Raw genomic sequence first — 20,458 nt, forward strand, 5'->3', positions numbered from 1 at the left:
AAATAATTATGCCTATATGGATATGTTTCAAATTTGATTTGATATTCTTGTATTATTCAATAAAATTTAATAAAAAAAATTAAAAAGACATACGTTTTTCAGTGGCTTCTAGTCGCAATGTCTCTACTACCTCTGCTTTAAAAGAGTCTGTGTAGCCTGTAACCTTCCAGGCTGCATGAAATACCGTAGACTAGTTGAGAAGGATTTGGAATTGATTAGAACTGCCACAAGGGGGCAATGTAACATTTCAAATCCTGTTGGAAAACTTGGATTCCAGGGCAATATCTGTCCCACCTATTCTCTTGTCTGTTCAGTGTACAAGAAAAAACAGCCATCCTTTGTTTTTCAGCCTGAGAAGGAGAAGCATCAAACTGCACAGCAGCCAATGCTTCTGTTTCAGGGAGCTTATAAGAGGGGAAACACAAACAATGGGAAACTAGGAAGTGTGATTTATTTACAGTGGTGTGAGGTGTGTCCTTTCATTCCAAGACTCAACCTGGCAAATCTCTGCCCCAAGACGAAAGTATGGCAGGTCTTTATCTGAAAGATGTATTTGCAGCCTTGCCAGCACACTCCAAAGACGCGCTACAGAGGCTCATCAACCATTTTGCCCAAGCCTATGGGGAGTTTGGCCTCACCATCAGCTTGACGAAAACCAACATCCTGGGTGAGGAAGTTGCCAGCACTTTGCACACTCCTGTCTCATGGAGTCCAGGGTTCAAATCCCCATTCAGTCACGAAGCTCACTGGGTGACCCTGGACCAATCACAGTCTTCTGTCAGCTCATCTCACCGGGTTGTTATGATGATGAAATGAGGAGAGGAAGAACCATGTGTTCCACCTTCAGCTTGGAGGGGGAAAAGTGGGATATAAATGCAGTGCATAAATAAATAATTTTTGGTGTTTTTATATTGTCAAACCACCCTGTCATCCTCGGATGAATGGCATTATATAAATTTGAAAAATAATAAGAAGAATTAAAACTTTACCCATTTGGTCACCTGGAAAAGATTTATCTTCACCCCAGGTGACCAGCTGCATCCCTGTTTGCAAGTCCCAGACTTGTTGATCTAGAGATAGGCAGGCCACAGAGAAGATGTCTGATGGGACTACACCTTCAGAAAGGACTTGTGTAACTAAGAGATGGAACTTTGGAAGTGTGTGTATATCTATAGTGTGGAATAGATGTCATCTTTTTGTGTTTTGTTTTTGCTATGTGAGTGACAGCCTGCAGTAAACATATGGTTTTTTGTTTTTGTTTTAAGTGTCCATTAATGAAGCCCTTGGAAACAGGCACTCTGCTTCCATGGTCAGATTCTTGCCTGGTAATCCATTTTTCGATAAACAACCTTATTAGTTTGATTGCCCATAAACCACAATGCTCTCTGTAATTCTCAGAACAGAATGAGCTGTCTCATTAAGTAGATGCAAGAAGGCACTCCATTCAAATGATTAAAGGATAAATCCTTCCTGAGTTGGAAGTAATAGAGATTTTATTGGTTTTTGTTAGTCTGAGCCTTGCTCTGTTGAGGCTTCACTTTCTGTTACAAGAGGTTTCCTTTGTAAGTAATTTCCACAAAGAGATGTAGCAAACATCATTTAGGCTACAATCCTTTTTGCTCCATGATCTGGGAGAAAATCCAATTGAACTGAATGGGGCTTTCCTCTAACTCATGGGTAGGCAAACTAGGGCCCAGGGGCTGGATCTGGCCCAGTCGCCTTCTGTATCCAGCCCGCAGATGGCCTGGGAATCAGCATGTTTTTACATGAGTAGAATGTGTGCTTTTATTTAAAATGCATCTCTGGGTTATTTGTGGGGCATAGGAATTCGATCATTTCACCCCAAAAAATATACTCCAGGCTCCCCACAAGGTCTGAGGGACAGTGGACTGGCCCCCTGCTGAAAACGTTTGCTGACCCCTGCTCTAACTGGAAATGTATAACATTGCACTGTTAAACTGTCATCATAAACATGCTTGCTAGGTTGAATAAGCCCCATTGTGCAATCCCCCTATTACTTCCGTATTTCAAATCTTTATATCCAACCTTTCAGGATACTGATTCTCCGAAGGCAGCTTACTAGCAACACCAATGAAAATGCATAATTAAAAATACAATACAGTAGCATAGATTATATCAGGATCCTTCCCACAAGGCAGTTGGTAGCCTTTGTGGAGTGGCGAGGGAGCAGACCAAGCAGGAGATACAACTTTGCAAGCTCTCTTTTTTTAACGCCTTGCAGGTATTTTAACAAAACAGCATGTTTTCCTACCTTCCTGGATTATGTTTCAATATGATGCCTATTGCAATGTGCCATATACGTGGGGATGGAAACGTGGCCTGTGTATGGTTTTTGGGATGCCTGCTAGTTCAAGGCTGGCCAGATTAGAGCCCACTAACATCATCTGTTATTAATGCAATTTGGGTTTAGCAACATCAAGGGTCTTGATCTCCCTAGGTCGCCTGAAAGCTTAGCTACCGATGAAAGGCAGGAGGGAGGCAGATTGTCACACATTCTAGCAGGCCAAGAACAGCTAGTTCTTGGGAGATGAAGCAACCACGTGCAAGATGTGCAAGGGTAACCTGCTATTTCTTGACAATCTCTTTCTTTCTTCCTAACTGAAAGTCTTCTCCAACATTTCCCCAGAGCTCTTGTGGGGGGGAATTGATAAAAGAAAGAATTTATTTGGCAACATAAGCCATCACTTCCCCCTTAGTCCTTCGCCTCTCCTGTAGAATAAATGTGATTGACACAAAATCACATTGTTTCTGGGATAGGGACATGGCGTTGGTTACTTCTTTGAATGAATAATTGGTTTTGCCTTGTACGAATATGTTGCTTATCATCATTAAATGGTCTGTACTGAGAGTGCCGAACCCCCCAATTCAGGGACCTGATGGGGAGTCCTGGGTAATTTTTTATCCCGTCCAGGCAGCAGAAACAACAACAACAACAAACCTTTTTAAAGTACAGTATTAACACAACCCTGGGCAATAAATCACAGATTAGCTGTGGGGGCAGGGATTATTGTGTGCCTGGATGTGTCCCATGTATGTGTGTGAGAGAGAATGCCCTGTTTTGAGACTGACTTCTCTCTCTCTTTGCTTCTTGGATTCTGTTGCTGACCCCCTTTTTATTCTGATAACAAAGCAGTCTTTAAAAAAGGAATATTTTGGGGAGGGGGTTCCACAGCTACTATCTGGAATAAGGGCCGGCCCTATCATTAGACAGAGAGAATGTTGTCCTGCTGCCAGTTGCTGGGAAGCAGAAACCTTTCGTGCTCAGGTTCCTCTGCTCCCAGCCCCCTTCCTCTATACGTAATAGAGTTGTGTATGCCACACAGACAAAAGGAAGTACTTATTTACTTCCTTATTTAGTCACTACCTCAAAATCTAGCGATAGCTGCCAAAATAATGGGCACTGAAAGGGGCTTACACAAATTTGTGCAGGCTAAGGCTATTTCCAAAGCCTACTAGTTGTCATCATGATGGCCATGTAGTACCTTCAAGATCAGAGGCAGTATGTCCCTGAAAACTAGTTACTGAGAAACAGAAGAGAGAGAAGGCTGTTGTGCTCATGTTCTGCTCATGGGCATCTGGTTGGCCAACATGAGAATCAGACTAGACAGATATTCCTAAAAACATTAAAGATCTTTTTTTGTATACAACAGTGGCAGCGAGAATTCTTATAGCTACAAGGTGGACGAGCGACATAATTCCTTCTAGACAAGAGTGGATACAAAAATTGACTGAATATGCTGAATTAGATAGTCTATCTGAAAAAATAAAAAACAAACCGAGAATTGAATTTGTATCAAAATGGGAGACCTTCAGAATATCTCTAAACAAAATTATACCATGTTAAAAGCTTTTGAGTGATCCCAGCAGTTTTTATTAATTGCTTATATAAATATAAACATTTATAAACTGTGAAAATGTTAACATAAAAAATGGTATTTTGATATGGCAGTAAATTTATGCAAAAAAAATTAAGGAATACATGGGAAGGCGGGTATAAAAGATAATGAGATTTTTTACTTTTATTGTAATATGAAATTGTAATCACAAATTTTTGCCATAATTTTTATCTTAATAACAGATTGTGTAAATTTCCTTTTCTTTCCTTTTCCCTCCCCTCTTAAGTTTACCCCCTTTTCAGTATTGTTCAGTGAAGTTTTTAATGTATGACATTTTGATGTATTTTTAATCATGTTTGGAAGCCACCCAGAGGGGCTGGGGAAACCCAGCCAGATGGGCAGGGTACAAATAAATTATTATTATTATTATTCCCAGTTTTGTATGTAATAAGCATGGAAATAAAATATTTAAAAAAATAAAAAAGAGAATCAGACTAGACAGGCCTTTGGTCTGATCTCATGTGCTTATCTTATGCTCACTTCTGTGGTGTCCTCATTTGTCTTTATATGTGGGTGTTCATCGGTGTCTAAGTATGCGGAAGCATCTGAGGACATCCACTGAATCATGTGGTGTGTCAGCTTAATGTCTTCTAGTAATAATGGCTCATAACATGATGTACTATACACCCGATTAGGAAGTCTGACAGGTTTATTCTATAAAGTGCAGGCACTATTTGCTTGGGCAGTGGAAGCTAAGCCATTGGGGCAAATGGGTAACTGCCCCGCCAGCTTCACACTGCCCTAAACCAGCACCCACCTGACTGCCTTCTTACTTACTCCTAGGAAGTGGCCCTGCCTAGCAGCTTCCTCCTCCTTTTATGCCTCTTGGACCTTGCATTTAACAGACCCCCCGCAGCACAAAAGAGCTGCATTAAAGAATTTATAACCAAGAAATGTGCAAATTGTTTTATGATGTCCCTTGTCTCTCACCCGGTTTAGGTTTCAGTCTCAGCGAGTGGTGCATACGTTCTTAAACTTGCAGTTGCACTTTAGCAGTAGGGAAAGTAGTGTCCAGTCTGTAAATGCAGTGGCTGGATCCTTTTCCCCAGCCTTAATATTTAATTGTCGTCTGCAATCACAGAGGTCCTCAAGCTGAAGTTTTACATTGACCTGTGTGCATTTGATTTGCTTTACAGCTGTTCTATTCATGATGTTTTGTTCAGAGGCTCCATCTGCTGTTTTTGCTAAGTCCTATAGAGCTTCTGAGAGGCAAGCTGTTTCTTATTTCAGAGGAGTTGTTGTCTTCCACCATTCTTGAAATACATTGTTGCTCAACTGTAGAACAAGCCCTGCAAAGGTGGCATAATCTTCTTGAGGTTTTTCTTGCCCTGTCTGCTTAGCCGTCATGTTGGGAACAGAAGAGCTTGAAATATTTTCACTATTTGTGTGACGGAGATAAGGGTCAAGCACCCAAGATTTATCACTCTAGGATCCCTGGCTCAGGACCTGTGGTAGACATTTTGTAAAAAATTGTTTGAGAGGAGTGCACATCAATTTCTAATAAAATACCCCAGGTAGGAAAGGATAGTAAAATGAGGACACCATCTTCTCCAAAGACATTGCAGTGGTACCTCAGGCTACATACGCTTCAGGTTACATACGCTTCAGGTTACAGACTCCGCTAACCCAGAAATAGTACCTCGGGTTAAGAACTTTGCTTCAGGATGAGAACAGAAATCGTGCTCCGGCGGCGCGGCGGCAGCAGGAGGTCCCATTAGCTAAAGTGGTGCTTCAGGTTAAAAACAGTTTCAGGTTAAGTACAGACCTCCAGAATGAATTAAGTACTTAACCCGAGGTACCACTGTACTGCCTGCCACTACTCAGCTTCTTCCTCCTTGAACTCAATGTTGCCCTTGTACAACTTATAAGGGAGGAGGTCAGTGGGGTCAAAACTAGAATCCGGTGGCTCCAACCATCATTGACACTGGTTCCTCCTACTGTTGCCCCGCCTGCTTTTTGCCCTACCAGTCCTAATAGGGACCAGCCTCCACTGCCCATAGTTTTTTCTCAAGCCAAGAGGAAACAGTCACTCATTATCCCAATTGTGTCACTCATTATCCCAATCCCTATTGTGAAGATAATATATAAAGTCTGAACAGGGAAACCGATGCCTTGCATGCCAAACTTCCCAAGATCAATCCAGCATCTATAGTAAGGAACATAAGATGCTGCCTTATGCAGAGTCAGACCATTAAGCCATCGAGCTCAGCATTGCTGAGTGGCAGCAACACTCCAGGGTTCCAGGTGGGAGCTTTTCCCCATCCTACCTGACTGTTAAAGTGCTATAAATTTGCTTTAAATGCATGCTGTGACCAAGGACATCTTGCTTGTGGCACCAAGACTTTGAGATTCCTAACTGCAGGAGGCTCCTTTGGTTCCCTCTACATACATTTTAACACTGAGTTAAGCTGTTTCATTTTGACTTCCTTTGGGAGGTGTTATGTACTGAGTCGAATAGGATCCAAACTGCAGCAGTCTGATTGGTCCTAGAACAATAGGATCCAAAAGGCAGCAGTCTGATTGGTCCTAGAACAATAGGATTCAGAATGCAGCAGTCGGATTGGTCCTAGAACAATGCAGCAGTATGATTGGTTGGCAGGAACCACCCAATCATGCTCCAGATTTAAGTGAATCCACAACCTGATTGGCTTACAGTAGAATTCCGGAATTAGCCAATCATGTGCAGCCCATTGTGTAAATAATGTATATAAAGCAGATACCTTGAGGGGACTTTCATTCATTCCTCCTCACCACTATGAGCTGAATAAAGAGCATGAAATCACTTTGCGACTCTGAGTATATTTCACTGGCGACGAGGATGGGATCCCGCTGAGCTGACTGCCACACACAGCACCGCAGCACCGCCACCTGCCGCACCGCTGCCTCGCACCGTGTATCCAGGCTTCAGCTCCGGGACACAAGGAACTCAGAATGGCAACCGACAGCAGCTTCTCGCCGTTCAACCCAGCAACGGGAGACTGGGAAGCGTACGCCTCCCGTTTCACTTTCCTCCTAGAAGCCAAAGGGGTCACCGATGAAGAAGACGCCAAGAAGAGGGCGATATTCTTCAGCGTCTGCGGAGAGGAGACGTTTGAAATCGCCCGGGCTCTCCTTGCGCCTGAAGACGTCGCTACTGTTCCATACAAAACAATAATGGAACAGCTGAAGGGGCACTTTTCGCCGCAACCCTCAGTGGTGGCTCGTCGAAATGCCTTCTATGCAAAGCGGCAAGCCCCTGGGGAAACCATAACTGGGTTTGTGACCTCTCTCCGCCAAGCCGCCCGGTTCTGCAACTTCTCAGAGCTGGAGAACATGCTTCGTGACCGCCTCGTCGGTGGCCTGAGGGATGAGAAACTGCAACAACGACTCTACGCTAAGAAGGACCTAACGTTCCAGGTCGCTCTGGAGGAGGCCCTGGCAACGGAAGCTGCCAAGAGGTCGACGCAAGAGGCACGGCCGAGCCTGCCATCCCAACCGAGGGTCCACCACGAAGACCTCACTGACGACTCAGGATCTGACAGGGAGGAGGTGCACCGAGTACAGCAGCGCACTCAAGCAGCCCACATACCACAGCTGCCTCGACGAGAAGGAGGGAACTGCGCAAGCTGCGGGGAAACTCACGAGAGGAGGACCTGCCGTTTCCGCAATGCAGAGTGCAGGCAGTGCAGAAAATTGGGACACATCGCCCGGGTGTGTCGGGCTCGGCCCACCCGACGCCAGGCATCAGATGACCAATCCAAGAGCCCCAGGTCCCGGGGCCCAACGCACCAAGGCAACTCGACGGAGCTCACGGACTTCCAGGTATACCAGTTGCCCTACCCCAACATAGAGAAAATTTATGTAGAGGTACGGATAGAGGGGGCCCCATGCCGCATGGAGCTTGACACGGGTTCAAATCTATCCATAATCTCGGCAAGGACCTTAAGGAAACTGTGTCCTACTGGGGGTCCCAAACTCAGGCCGGCCCCATTCACCCTCCGGGACTTCCAGAAACGTAAGGTCCCCACAATGGGGGTGGGGACCTTCAGGGTGCAATACCGAGGGCGGACGCGGCAACTGGACTTGCTTGTGGTCAAGGGCCCCTACATTAGCTTACTGGGATTGGCATGGTTTGGACCACTGGGACTAGCCATCACCGGAGTGAACCACACTACCTTACAAGTGGATGTGGACGCTATATGCAAGGAATTTCCAGGGGTTTTCGATGGGAAATTGGGACAGTATACGGGCCCCCCCATTGCTCTACAGCTTGACCCCGCAGTACGACCAGTCAGGCTCAAGGCCCGCTGGGTCCCGTTCGCCCTGAAACCACGTATAGACGAGGAATTGGACCGGCTAGTGGAGCAAGGAGTGCTGGAGCCGGTGCCTAATGCCCCCTGGGAAACCCCAATCGTCACACCCGTCAAGCCTAATGGTTCGGTCCGCATCTGTGCAGACTACAAATGTACTATAAACAAGGCCCTCACGGCCCATGCATACCCAGTGCCAGTGGTCAGCCATGTCCTTGCTACCCTGGCTGGGTCGAAAATTTTTGGCAAGCTGGACTTGGCCCAAGCATATCAACAGCTGCCAGTAGATGAGGCCACAGCAGAGGCACAGACGATTGTGACGCACAGAGGAGCGTTCAGGGTAAAGCGGCTGCAATTCGGTGTCAGCGTGGCACCAGGCATATTCCAGAATCTAATGGACTCGCTCCTTAAAGGGATTCCTGGCGTCACCCCCTTCTTCGATGATGTGTTGATTGCCGGGCCCACACCAGAGGAGTTTGAGGACCGCCTCCGCACCGTTCTGCACCGTTTCCAGACAGCGGGTCTCAAGGTGAAGCGGGAAAAATGTCTACTAGGAGTGCCTCAGGTGGACTTTCTGGGATTTATGGTGGACGCAGAAGGGGTCCACCCGACTGGGGACAAGGTACGGGCCATTTGTGATGCCCCAGCGCCCAAGAGCAAGACTGAACTTCAGGCCTTCTTGGGACTATTGAACTTTTACCATTCCTTCCTTCCCCACAAGGCGGCGGTAGCGGAGCCCCTACACAGACTCCTGGACAAGCGGGCCCCTTGGGTGTGGGGCCAGCGCCAGGAGGCCGCATTCCAGGCAGTCAAGGACTTGCTTGTCTCAAACTCGGTCTTGGCACACTTTGACGAGAGGCTGCCGGTGGTGCTAGCATGCGACGCCTCGCCCTATGGCATTGGCGCTGTCCTGGGACACCAACTCCCGGATGGGAGAGAGGTACCGGTGGCATACTTTTCCCAGACACTCAACGCAACCGAGCGGAACTACTCACAAATCGACAAGGAGGGTCTGGCAATTGTGAAGGGAGTAAAAAAATTCCATGATTTCTTGTACGGGCGGCCCTTCACCGTGGTGACTGACCACAAACCGTTGCTTGGCTTGTTTGCCCCCGAAAAGCAGACCCCCCAAGTGCTGTCTCCTCGTGTCCTCAGGTGGTCAATTTTCCTTGCCAGCTACCAGTATGCGCTGATTCACCGCCCGGGGAAGGCGATGGGCCATGCGGACGCCCTCAGCAGGCTACCACTACCGGAAACAGGCCCCGACCCAGCACCTGCACAAGAGGTTATGAGCCTGGAGCTGCTTCCCGACCGCCCCATTCAGGCACAAGAAGTTGCACACCACTCCAAGAAAGATAGGGTCATCTCCCGGGTCCTGGACTGGGTGTGGAGGGGATGGCCCAGCAGCAGGCCTGGGCCAGAATTCGCTGGCTACACAACCCGCAAACATGAACTGTCGGCCCACAAGGGGTGCCTTTTATGGGGAAGCAGGGTCGTTGTTCCCCAGCCCCTCCGCAAAAGGGTCCTCACAGCCCTACATGAGACACACCCAGGGGTAGTAAGAATGAAGGCCCTTGCCAGGAGTTATGTGTGGTGGCCGGGGATCGACGGAGAGATAGAGGCCTGGGTCAAACACTGCCAGGCCTGCCAAGAATCCCGCCCAGATCCCCCAAGGGCCCCAGTCCAGTCCTGGGAGTCCGCCCGAGCACCATGGTCACGCCTGCATGTGGACTTCGCTGGCCCCTTTCAGGGGAAAACATTCTTCATAGTGGTGGACTCCTACACCAAATGGCTGGAAGTCGCACTGGTACCGTCCACTTCTACGTCCGCAGCCATCCGGGTACTACGCAGGCTGTTTGCAACCCACGGGCTCCCTGACACTCTCGTCTCAGACAACGGGACTGCATTTACGTCAGGAGAATTCCAAACCTTCACAGTGCAGAACGCCATCCGCCACATCCGTTCGGCGCCATTCCACCCTGCCACCAATGGCCAAGCAGAACGCATGGTGCGGACCACCAAGGACACCCTTCGCCGCATGACGCAAGGGGATTGGGAGTACCGCCTTGCCACATTCCTCCTAGCACAGCACAGCACCCCCAGCTCAACGACTGGCCGGAGCCCCGCTGAACTACTAATGGGTCGGCGCCTTGCAATCAGATTGGACCGCCTTCACCCCGATAGAGCTCAGGATGAGGTAGTGGTGGGGGAAGGCAGGAACCCCCGGACCTTCGAGGCCCAGGACCCAGTGTACGCAAAGAATTTTGGGGCAGGCCCAGCATGGGTACCCGCCACAGTCACCAGGGTCACTGGCCCTGTGTCGTACGAGGTGCTAACGGATGGAGGGCAATGCTGGCGCCGCCACTGCGACCAGATACGGCGACGATTCCCGGGAGAAACCCAGGAGGAGGAAAGGGCAGAGGAGTCCCAAGGGAACAGTGGGGCAGTGAGGCCCATAGAGCAGCAGGGGCCAGCAGGAGAGGCAGAATCAGTAAATACAGAGAGGACCCGTGAGGCCGAAAGGACACCGGAACCAGAACCACGACTGAGCGAGCCGGTTGCGCCAGACCAAACAGCCCCATCACAGCCAGCATCCTTGGAACACGAGCCAGAACCTGAACACCGGACCAGGGAACACCACAGGCCGCAACGGACACGTAGGCCGCCAGCGTACCTTGAGGACTATGAATGCGACCTCCCGGGCAGGACTGGAACTTAGAGGGGAGGGGTGTTATGTACTGAGTCGAATAGGATCCAAACTGCAGCAGTCTGATTGGTCCTAGAACAATAGGATCCAAAAGGCAGCAGTCTGATTGGTCCTAGAACAATAGGATTCAGAATGCAGCAGTCGGATTGGTCCTAGAACAATGCAGCAGTATGATTGGTTGGCAGGAACCACCCAATCATGCTCCAGATTTAAGTGAATCCACAACCTGATTGGCTTACAGTAGAATTCCGGAATTAGCCAATCATGTGCAGCCCATTGTGTAAATAATGTATATAAAGCAGATACCTTGAGGGGACTTTCATTCATTCCTCCTCACCACTATGAGCTGAATAAAGAGCATGAAATCACTTTGCGACTCTGAGTATATTTCACTGGCGACGAGGATGGGATCCCGCTGAGCTGACTGCCACACACAGCACCGCAGCACCGCCACCTGCCGCACCGCTGCCTCGCACCGTGTATCCAGGCTTCAGCTCCGGGACACAAGGAACTCAGAATGGCAACCGACAGCAGCTTCTCGCCGTTCAACCCAGCAACGGGAGACTGGGAAGCGTACGCCTCCCGTTTCACTTTCCTCCTAGAAGCCAAAGGGGTCACCGATGAAGAAGACGCCAAGAAGAGGGCGATATTCTTCAGCGTCTGCGGAGAGGAGACGTTTGAAATCGCCCGGGCTCTCCTTGCGCCTGAAGACGTCGCTACTGTTCCATACAAAACAATAATGGAACAGCTGAAGGGGCACTTTTCGCCGCAACCCTCAGTGGTGGCTCGTCGAAATGCCTTCTATGCAAAGCGGCAAGCCCCTGGGGAAACCATAACTGGGTTTGTGACCTCTCTCCGCCAAGCCGCCCGGTTCTGCAACTTCTCAGAGCTGGAGAACATGCTTCGTGACCGCCTCGTCGGTGGCCTGAGGGATGAGAAACTGCAACAACGACTCTACGCTAAGAAGGACCTAACGTTCCAGGTCGCTCTGGAGGAGGCCCTGGCAACGGAAGCTGCCAAGAGGTCGACGCAAGAGGCACGGCCGAGCCTGCCATCCCAACCGAGGGTCCACCACGAAGACCTCACTGACGACTCAGGATCTGACAGGGAGGAGGTGCACCGAGTACAGCAGCGCACTCAAGCAGCCCACATACCACAGCTGCCTCGACGAGAAGGAGGGAACTGCGCAAGCTGCGGGGAAACTCACGAGAGGAGGACCTGCCGTTTCCGCAATGCAGAGTGCAGGCAGTGCAGAAAATTGGGACACATCGCCCGGGTGTGTCGGGCTCGGCCCACCCGACGCCAGGCATCAGATGACCAATCCAAGAGCCCCAGGTCCCGGGGCCCAACGCACCAAGGCAACTCGACGGAGCTCACGGACTTCCAGGTATACCAGTTGCCCTACCCCAACATAGAGAAAATTTATGTAGAGGTACGGATAGAGGGGGCCCCATGCCGCATGGAGCTTGACACGGGTTCAAATCTATCCATAATCTCGGCAAGGACCTTAAGGAAACTGTGTCCTACTGGGGGTCCCAAACTCAGGCCGGCCCCATTCACCCTCCGGGACTTCCAGAAACGTAAGGTCCCCACAATGGGGGTGGGGACCTTCAGGGTGCAATACCGAGGGCGGACGCGGCAACTGGACTTGCTTGTGGTCAAGGGCCCCTACATTAGCTTACTGGGATTGGCATGGTTTGGACCACTGGGACTAGCCATCACCGGAGTGAACCACACTACCTTACAAGTGGATGTGGACGCTATATGCAAGGAATTTCCAGGGGTTTTCGATGGGAAATTGGGACAGTATACGGGCCCCCCCATTGCTCTACAGCTTGACCCCGCAGTACGACCAGTCAGGCTCAAGGCCCGCCGGGTCCCGTTCGCCCTGAAACCACGTATAGACGAGGAATTGGACCGGCTAGTGGAGCAAGGAGTGCTGGAGCCGGTGCCTAATGCCCCCTGGGAAACCCCAATCGTCACACCCGTCAAGCCTAATGGTTCGGTCCGCATCTGTGCAGACTACAAATGTACTATAAACAAGGCCCTCACGGCCCATGCATACCCAGTGCCAGTGGTCAGCCATGTCCTTGCTACCCTGGCTGGGTCGAAAATTTTTGGCAAGCTGGACTTGGCCCAAGCATATCAACAGCTGCCAGTAGATGAGGCCACAGCAGAGGCACAGACGATTGTGACGCACAGAGGAGCGTTCAGGGTAAAGCGGCTGCAATTCGGTGTCAGCGTGGCACCAGGCATATTCCAGAATCTAATGGACTCGCTCCTTAAAGGGATTCCTGGCGTCACCCCCTTCTTCGATGATGTGTTGATTGCCGGGCCCACACCAGAGGAGTTTGAGGACCGCCTCCGCACCGTTCTGCACCGTTTCCAGACAGCGGGTCTCAAGGTGAAGCGGGAAAAATGTCTACTAGGAGTGCCTCAGGTGGACTTTCTGGGATTTATGGTGGACGCAGAAGGGGTCCACCCGACTGGGGACAAGGTACGGGCCATTTGTGATGCCCCAGCGCCCAAGAGCAAGACTGAACTTCAGGCCTTCTTGGGACTATTGAACTTTTACCATTCCTTCCTTCCCCACAAGGCGGCGGTAGCGGAGCCCCTACACAGACTCCTGGACAAGCGGGCCCCTTGGGTGTGGGGCCAGCGCCAGGAGGCCGCATTCCAGGCAGTCAAGGACTTGCTTGTCTCAAACTCGGTCTTGGCACACTTTGACGAGAGGCTGCCGGTGGTGCTAGCATGCGACGCCTCGCCCTATGGCATTGGCGCTGTCCTGGGACACCAACTCCCGGATGGGAGAGAGGTACCGGTGGCATACTTTTCCCAGACACTCAACGCAACCGAGCGGAACTACTCACAAATCGACAAGGAGGGTCTGGCAATTGTGAAGGGAGTAAAAAAATTCCATGATTTCTTGTACGGGCGGCCCTTCACCGTGGTGACTGACCACAAACCGTTGCTTGGCTTGTTTGCCCCCGAAAAGCAGACCCCCCAAGTGCTGTCTCCTCGTGTCCTCAGGTGGTCAATTTTCCTTGCCAGCTACCAGTATGCGCTGATTCACCGCCCGGGGAAGGCGATGGGCCATGCGGACGCCCTCAGCAGGCTACCACTACCGGAAACAGGCCCCGACCCAGCACCTGCACAAGAGGTTATGAGCCTGGAGCTGCTTCCCGACCGCCCCATTCAGGCACAAGAAGTTGCACACCACTCCAAGAAAGATAGGGTCATCTCCCGGGTCCTGGACTGGGTGTGGAGGGGATGGCCCAGCAGCAGGCCTGGGCCAGAATTCGCTGGCTACACAACCCGCAAACATGAACTGTCGGCCCACAAGGGGTGCCTTTTATGGGGAAGCAGGGTCGTTGTTCCCCAGCCCCTCCGCAAAAGGGTCCTCACAGCCCTACATGAGACACACCCAGGGGTAGTAAGAATGAAGGCCCTTGCCAGGAGTTATGTGTGGTGGCCGGGGATCGACGGAGAGATAGAGGCCTGGGTCAAACACTGCCAGGCCTGCCAAGAATCCCGCCCAGATCCCCCAAGGGCCCCAGTCCAGTCCTGGGAGTCCGCCCGAGCACCATGGTCACGCCTGCATGTGGACTTCGCTGGCCCCTTTCAGGGGAAAACATTCTTCATAGTGGTGGACTCCTACACCAAATGGCTGGAAGTCGCACTGGTACCGTCCACTTCTACGTCCGCAGCCATCCGGGTACTACGCAGGCTGTTTGCAACCCACGGGCTCCCTGACACTCTCGTCTCAGACAACGGGACTGCATTTACGTCAGGAGAATTCCAAACCTTCACAGTGCAGAACGCCATCCGCCACATCCGTTCGGCGCCATTCCACCCTGCCACCAATGGCCAAGCAGAACGCATGGTGCGGACCACCAAGGACACCCTTCGCCGCATGACGCAAGGGGATTGGGAGTACCGCCTTGCCACATTCCTCCTAGCACAGCACAGCACCCCCAGCTCAACGACTGGCCGGAGCCCCGCTGAACTACTAATGGGTCGGCGCCTTGCAATCAGATTGGACCGCCTTCACCCCGATAGAGCTCAGGATGAGGTAGTGGTGGGGGAAGGCAGGAACCCCCGGACCTTCGAGGCCCAGGACCCAGTGTACGCAAAGAATTTTGGGGCAGGCCCAGCATGGGTACCCGCCACAGTCACCAGGGTCACTGGCCCTGTGTCGTACGAGGTGCTAACGGATGGAGGGCAATGCTGGCGCCGCCACTGCGACCAGATACGGCGACGATTCCCGGGAGAAACCCAGGAGGAGGAAAGGGCAGAGGAGTCCCAAGGGAACAGTGGGGCAGTGAGGCCCATAGAGCAGCAGGGGCCAGCAGGAGAGGCAGAATCAGTAAATACAGAGAGGACCCGTGAGGCCGAAAGGACACCGGAACCAGAACCACGACTGAGCGAGCCGGTTGCGCCAGACCAAACAGCCCCATCACAGCCAGCATCCTTGGAACACGAGCCAGAACCTGAACACCGGACCAGGGAACACCACAGGCCGCAACGGACACGTAGGCCGCCAGCGTACCTTGAGGACTATGAATGCGACCTCCCGGGCAGGACTGGAACTTAGAGGGGAGGGGTGTTATGTACTGAGTCGAATAGGATCCAAACTGCAGCAGTCTGATTGGTCCTAGAACAATAGGATCCAAAAGGCAGCAGTCTGATTGGTCCTAGAACAATAGGATTCAGAATGCAGCAGTCGGATTGGTCCTAGAACAATGCAGCAGTATGATTGGTTGGCAGGAACCACCCAATCATGCTCCAGATTTAAGTGAATCCACAACCTGATTGGCTTACAGTAGAATTCCGGAATTAGCCAATCATGTGCAGCCCATTGTGTAAATAATGTATATAAAGCAGATACCTTGAGGGGACTTTCATTCATTCCTCCTCACCACTATGAGCTGAATAAAGAGCATGAAATCACTTTGCGACTCTGAGTATATTTCAGAAGACAACTAAGGTCTCCCCTTTTTCTGTCTGCATATTTTAATTAATGGGTTTTCTTGTCTTGGGTTTGTTTTGGTGCTTTTGCTGCTGATTGCTGTTTGCTTTTTTAAACTAAAATACAAGTTAGGGTCCTGTCAAATTAATATTACTCAGACTAGACCTATTGAAATTAATATGTTAATGTTGCCTATTAACTTCAATAGGTTTGCTCTGAGTAGGATTAGCACTAGAATCAACCCTTCATTGCTGGCTGTCTTAGGATGGAGGGTTCTACTTTGTGAGACAGAAAGATGGGCTAGAAATATTTTGCTCAATGATTTTTTTCTATTTAAAAATTGCTTATATTGTTATTGCTATTTCTGTCTATTTGAAAGGGATGCTGCTGCTTTGGTGGTGGGGGTTGTATACCTTCATTTCCTATGACCTATTTTGTTATACTCAAGTGCTTTGTGAGCTGCCCCTTGGGTACATAACATTTATCTCAAAGGGGTGGAATGTAGAATAAACAAGTCAACCCTTGGTCTATGAAAATGGCAGTGCTGTTCAATAACCATACCTAATCCAGACACTGCTTTTTTATTAAACTAGCTGGAAAGCAGACAGCGAAAAATGTCTGGAAAACATGCTTTCCAGAGCTTCCATAAATATCCTGACTCTTGACAGGATATTTATTTTCTTTTGTTTTGCTTAAGTGGCCTAATAGGGCTCCCCAGGCCGTTCCTTTGCTTTCTTCCTTTGTTGCGTGTACAAAAGATGCTTGATTTCCACCTCAAAAGTGTGTCGCACTTCTGTGTTAGCAAGCCTTGATGGGGTCACAGTTCCTTCATTTATCGTTAGAACACTGTGTCCCTGGTCCAGAGTTTGTTGCTATTTCTGTGGCTTTCACTGAATAGAAGCTGAAATACATTAGGAAAACATAAATATTCCAAAATAGCAATAGTGGCTTTTTCATTCACACCATACATTTAAAGCAGCATGATACCACTTTAAACAGGCATGGGCTTCTGCCAAAGATTTCTGGGAGCTGTCATTTGTTAAGGGCACTGAGAGTTGTTAGGAGGCCTCTATTCCCCTCCCTGTTGTGTAACAATTAGACCCTCGTCACAGGAAACTCTGAGGACCATAGATCTGGATGGGGAATAGGGGATATCAGTACTTCAGTGGATCCAGCAAGGCTCTTTTCAAGCCCGGCATGGTGCTTTGAAGTTCAGAGGTTTGGGGAGGAAGGGACTTCAAAGCACCCCATCACCCAAGTGACAGGTGGGGCCTGTCCCTACATGTAAATTTAGAGAGTGAGGGGTAAGGGAATGAAGGCAGCAGTGGGTCAATACAGTTCCCACCCCTGGTGTAAACCCCTAATGCAAGAAGACTGGTTTAACGTGCAGGGGGAGGCATCACTGGTGTTGGCTGGGGTAAGGAGAGGGTGCTGTGTAAGACTTAATGCCTAATAAAAGCCATGAGTTGAGAATTCCCTGTGCAGCTTTCCACAAAGCAAGAGGAGGGCTATAGAAACAGATGCCCCAGCCGGGGGTGTCCAACAGAGTACAGCATAAAATAAATCATGCAAGCAAAGTGATGCATAAACAGAGCGAGTCCTACAATTAGACAGACTGAGGCATCCATCTCAGGCAGTTGATTCAGGGTATCATGAAAGGGCAGGAAATTGTTATTTCTGGCAGCAATTTGGGCTACATAGGCAGCAGCACTTGCAGAGGGAGCAAGTGGAACCTGCAGCAAAATATTGTAGCAGTATTGAAGGGGGGAAAGAAACCAGAAGCTTTCCATGCCAGTTGGTGGCCATTTATTAGACATATTAATACATCCGGAATTGGAGAACACCATGTCAGCTACATTAGGGCAGTTCTGGACTATCTGATTGCTTTCCCTTTGTTAGAACTATGCTTGTGTGTGTTTTGGTTCCTTTGTTGTTGTTGTTTTTAATATAATATTTTATTAAGTTTTTTTTTTTAAAGATAACAACATACATACAAAAGAAAAAGAAAAAAATACACAAAAAAAACACAGAAAATACACAAAAAGAAAAAACAAAAATCCCTCTTTTTAAATTTTTATCTTTGATTCACTTATTTTCCTGACTTCCTCACGCCTCCCTTTTTTGTATCCCAATTTGACAATTAATTCAGCAAATTCAAACCCTGCTACTTTACCCTTAAATATTTTACCTCCCAATTTTATAAACTCATGTTTCTCTTGTCACCAGAACCCCTTCATATTATTTTAATGTCATCAACATTCATACATTTTACAATGCCTCTGTAAATAAATTTTAAATTTCCTCCAATCTTCTTCCACCAACTCTTCTCCCTGATCTCGGATTCTGCCAATCATTTCAGCCATTTCCATATAGTCGATTACTTGCATCTGCCATTCTTCCAAGGTGGGTAGATCTTGTGTTTTCCAATGCTTTGCGATGAGTATTCTTGCTGCTGCTGTAGCATACATAAAGAAAGTTCTATCCTTCTTTGGCACCAATTGGCCGACTATGCCCAGGAGAAAAGCCTCTGGTTTCTTCACGAAAGTATATTTGAATACCTTTTTCATTTCATTGTAAATCATCTCCCAGAAGGCCTTAATCCTCGGGCACGTCCACCAAAGGTGAAATAATGTACCTTCAATTTCTTTACATCTCCAACATTTATTATCGGGCAAATGATAAATTTTTGCAAGCTTGACTGGGGTCATGTACCACCTATATATCATTTTCATAATATTCTCTCTTAGGGCATTACATGCCGTAAATTTAATCCCGGTGGTCCACAACTGCTCCCAGTCAGCAAACATAATGTTATGTCCTATATCCTGTGCCCATTTAATCATGGCAGATTTTACCGTCTCTTCCTCAGTACTCCATTTCAACAGCAGGTTATACATTCTTGATAGTATCTAAGCATTGGGTTCTAACAATTCTGTTTCCAACTTTGATTTTTCCACCTGGAAACCGATTTTTTTATCTTGATTGTAAACCTCTCTTATTTGAAAATAATGTAACCAGTCTCGCACCTTCCCTTTAAGCTTCTCATAACTCTGCAATTTCAGCTTGTCACCTTCCTGTTCCAAAATCTCACAATACTTTGGCCATTTTACTTCCATATTGAGTTTTTTTGTAGCTTTTGCTTCCATAGGTGATAACCACCTTGGAGTTTTATTCTCCAAAAATTCTTTATATCTAATCCAGACATTAAATAGTGTTTTCCTGACAATATGGTTTTTAAATGCTTTATGCGCTTTAACCTTGTCATACCACAAATATGCATGCCACCCGAATACATTATCATAGCCTTCAAGATCTAAGATGTCAGTGTTCTCAAGAAGTAGCCATTCCTTCAACCTGCAAAAAGCTGCTGATTCATAATATAGTTTAAAGTCCGGCAGGGCAAACCCCCCTCTGTCTTTAGCATCAGTAAGTATCTTAAATTTTATTCTGGGCTTTTTGCCCTGCCAGACAAATCTAGATATATCTCTTTGCCACCTCTTGAAACAGTCCATCTTGTCAATGATTTGCAATGATTGGAACAAACACAACATTCTCGGCAGTACATTCATCTTAATAACAGCTATTCGACCAAGCAAGGAAAGCTTCAAATTCGACCAAATCTCTAGATCTTTCTTGACTTCTGACCAACATTTCTCATAATTGTCTTTAAATAAATTTACATTCTTAGCAGACAAATTCACCCCCAAGTATTTTACCTTCTTTGCTAGTGTTAGATCTGTCTCTTTCTGAAACCTCTCTCTCTCCATCGGCGTTAGATTTTTCTCCAAAACCTTAGTTTTTAACTTATTTAACTTAAAGCCTGCCACTTGACCAAACTCCTGGATTAATTCTAGAGCCCTCTTGGTACTAGGTACTGGCTCTTGTAATGTCAATACAAGATCATCTGCAAAAGCTTTAAGTTTGTATTGTTTAGCTCCGACCTGAATTCCCTAAATCAGCTGGTCCCTTCTAATTTTGGAGACAGACTTTCTTTCGCATAGATCACCACTCCTCTCTTCTTAACTTTGTCTGATGAAATAAATTCTTGACCCAATCTTTTGTTAATCAATACTTTCCTATGTGTTCTAATCACGTGGGTTTCTTGCAGGCAAATCAAGTCCAAATTCTCTTTTTTCAGCAAATGAAAGATTCTCTTCCTCTTGTCAGGGGAGTTTAGACCCCGGATATTCCAGCTTAATGCTTGCAGAGACATTGTGTGGTTATTCTGTAGTCCCGCCAACTGCTCCCGTCAGTTGTTCTTGGTCAGTGGGTGGTGTTACCTCTGTTTTTTCCAGTCCTGATGGTGGGTTCCCTTTTTCCAGGACTCCTGGTCTCAATGACTTCTGCTCTTTCTCCACTTCTTTTTGTAGTTCTTCCTCGTGATAGTTCAAGAATCTCACTTTATCTTCCTCTGTTCTTATCTTCACTTTTTCCCCTTTGTAGTTGAAAGTCAGGCCCTGGGGGAACTCCCACCTGAAAATAATGCCATTTTTTCTTAACAGTTGGACTAAGTCACCGTAGTTAGCTCTCAGATCCAATAAATGTTTAGGTATGTCTTTGTAAATTTCAATTCTCC

The sequence above is a fragment of the Podarcis gaigeae genome (assembly GCF_964106915.1).
Source record: "Podarcis gaigeae genome assembly, chromosome: 8".
Lineage (NCBI taxonomy): Eukaryota > Metazoa > Chordata > Lepidosauria > Squamata > Lacertidae > Podarcis > Podarcis gaigeae.